Source organism: Oncorhynchus clarkii, chromosome 27, assembly GCF_045791955.1.
Source record: "Oncorhynchus clarkii lewisi isolate Uvic-CL-2024 chromosome 27, UVic_Ocla_1.0, whole genome shotgun sequence".
Taxonomy (NCBI): Eukaryota; Metazoa; Chordata; class Actinopteri; order Salmoniformes; family Salmonidae; genus Oncorhynchus; species Oncorhynchus clarkii.
The window spans coordinates 20,165,873-20,168,923 of NC_092173.1; positions in this window are offsets into that span (position 1 = coordinate 20,165,873).

Below are 3,051 nucleotides of genomic sequence, written 5' to 3' on the forward strand. Positions count from 1 at the left end.
AGTGTTTACACTGCAGAGCTGTTGCTTTTATTGGCTCTGCTTATCAGCAGCAAAACTTTCATGAACTTCGGACTGTTGTATAAAGACTTTGGTGAAAGAGGAGGGGTAGTATACTTGTGATAATAATAATAATAATACTACTAATAATAATAATAATAATGATAATAATAATACATTGTAATTATAATAATATTGTATAGACAATATAGGATATTATTAATTAGAGCATTTATCTTATCAACTTTGTTTATTTTAGTGGTTCTCTTTAAATTCAACAGAAAAACATGCAAAGTGACAAATTCAAAATTATTCACCTACTGTATAAAAGGTCTGTCAGTCTTGGGCTTGTGTTTTTGTTTTCTATATCTTTCTCATAGGCTTTATAGTCTATAATAATAGCTGACCCTTTTAAACCTCTTTTACAGTGAGTTCTTTTTCCATATATATCAGAATAAACATTAGAGGAGGAGGAGCCCTTCCGTGAACAGATCAGCGCTGTGATCATGGCCATAGTTCAAACGCTCCAGAGGCACAATGGCACGCTGGGGGACGCACGAGATTCACGGGGCGAACAAGCAGGTGCTGCTGATTATCATAGTGGGCCTACATCATGGGGCAGGTTCGGTGACCTGTAGGACGGGGAGAGCTAAACAAAGTAAGTAGGCTACTAGGGAAGAGTTGGTCGGTACAGTCATAAGAACAAAATGTCTCCTGATATTATTTTATTTTTAATGTACATTTAATAAATGTATTAACATTGTTCAACAAATTGGTTAACCATATGTGCATTTTATCATATCTGATACAGTGGTATTACCTGACAATAATTATACAGCCCTTACTGTCAGTGTAGTATCAATACTCGTGGTTGATCATTATATGACCAGAGGACAGAGCTAATCTACAGGAATTTGTCTGCAAATAATGTTTACATTATGCCTATGTTATGCCCCATGTCATGTAAGGATAACGCTCATAAACTAAGACTGTATTGAATTGTATTACTTAGGCAATTCCTAAATGTATACACATTTTCTTTATAAATATCAATTCATTATTGTAAGTCTAGGCCTATACACTATATATACACAAGTATGTGGACACCACTTCAAATGAGTGGATTCAGCTTTTTCAGTTGACACAGCTGTTGTTGGCAGGTTGATTTTTTTTTTGCACACAGCCATGCAATCTCCATAGACAAACATTGGCAGTAGAATGGCCTTACTGAAGAGGTCAGTTACTTTCAACGTGGCACAGTCATAGGATGCCATCTTTCCAACAAGTCAGTTCATAACATTTTTGCCCTGATAGAACTGCCCCAGTCAACTGTAAGTGCTGCTATTGTTAAGTGGAAACATCTAGGAGCAACAATAGCTCAGCCATGAAGTGATAAGCCACACAAGCTCACAGAACAGAACCACCAAGTGCTGAAGCACATAGGGCATAAAAATTGTCTGTGCTTGGTTGCAACACTCACTACCTAGTTCCAAACGGCCTCTTGAAGCAACGTCAGTAAAATAACTGTTCATCGGGCGCTTCATGAAATGGGTTTCCATGCCAAGCATCCACACACAAGCCTAAGATCACCATGCGCAATGCCAAGAGTTGGCTGGAGTGGTGTAAAGCATGTCGCCATTGGACTCTGGAGAAAACGCTGCCTGCCCGAATGCATAGTGCCAACTGTAAAGTTTGGTGGAGGAGGAATGATGGACTGGAGCTGTTTTTCATGGTTCGCACTACACCCCTTATTTCCAGTGAATGGAAATCGTAACTCTACAGCATACAATGACATTTTAGATTATTCTGTGCTTTCAACTTTGTGGCAACAGTTTGGGGAAGGCCCTTTCCTGTTTCAGAATGACAATAACCCCATGTATACAGAGATGGTTTGTTGAGATCGGTGTGGAAGAACTTGACTGGCTTGCACAGAGCCCTAACCTCAACCCCATCGAACACCTTTGGGATGAATTGGAACGCAGACTGCGAGACAGGCCTAATCGCCCAAGATCAGTACCTAACCTCACTAATGCTCTTGTGGCTGAATTGAAGCAAGTCCCCGCAGCAATGTTCCAACATCTAGTGGAAAGCCTTCCCAGAAGAGTGGAGGCTGTTATAGCAGCAAAGGGGGACCAACTCCATATTAATGCCCATGATTTTGGAATGAGATGTTCGACAAACAGTTGTCCACATACTTTTGGTCATGTTGTGTATCTTGTAGAATCTATATCATGTTGTTTGGTGGAAATTCACAATGTCCACATACTTTTGGACATGTAGATTACTTTATAATTTACCATTGTATATTGTAATATTATAATATAAACTGTATAAAGGTGGGAATGTGGGAATGAATGAATGTCATTTTGTCTGACGGTTTTATTATTGTTTTAATTACCCACAATCTTCTAAAATCAAAGTCACGTGCCAAGATATATGAAATTAAAGATGATTAAAACCAAAGACTTCAAATGAGTTCAATCACTCCATTGTCTCTCTCTTTGGTTATCCACATGAAAGATACTTACATTTTGAGCAACATATTTAGTTCGATTTATTCGAAAATAGTTTTTGGTAAAATGAAATTAACAAATAATTTAAACAATTTGCATACATTAAAAATATATCTATTTTGGGGGTATCTTGACCCTTTATTGAGACAATGATGAAATTACAAAGAGATAGGTGGGAGAAACAGGCTGGGTTGGAGGGTTGGAGCGGGGAATTTAACCCCTGTCTTCGATGGGAAGAGGGGTAACGTGTCTAATCCGGGTGCGTTATCACTAGACCAAGGGCTCTGCACGACCTGCGTTCATTTTTATTAAGTATATGTTGGTTGTTGTTTTTTTGTTGTCAATTTCAATTCACCCCTGAATAATTTCTTACAGTGTGGTTAACTGGGTAAAATTCCGCCGAAATGTGCCGTTTTACTGCCTAAATACTATCTTAATCTGTCTAAATAAAGCATTGAAAAAATAAAGGTGATGTTCCACAAAAAATATTCTCCATTGACCCTTATCATGAATCAATATTTAGGCAATAAACCATTTGCAT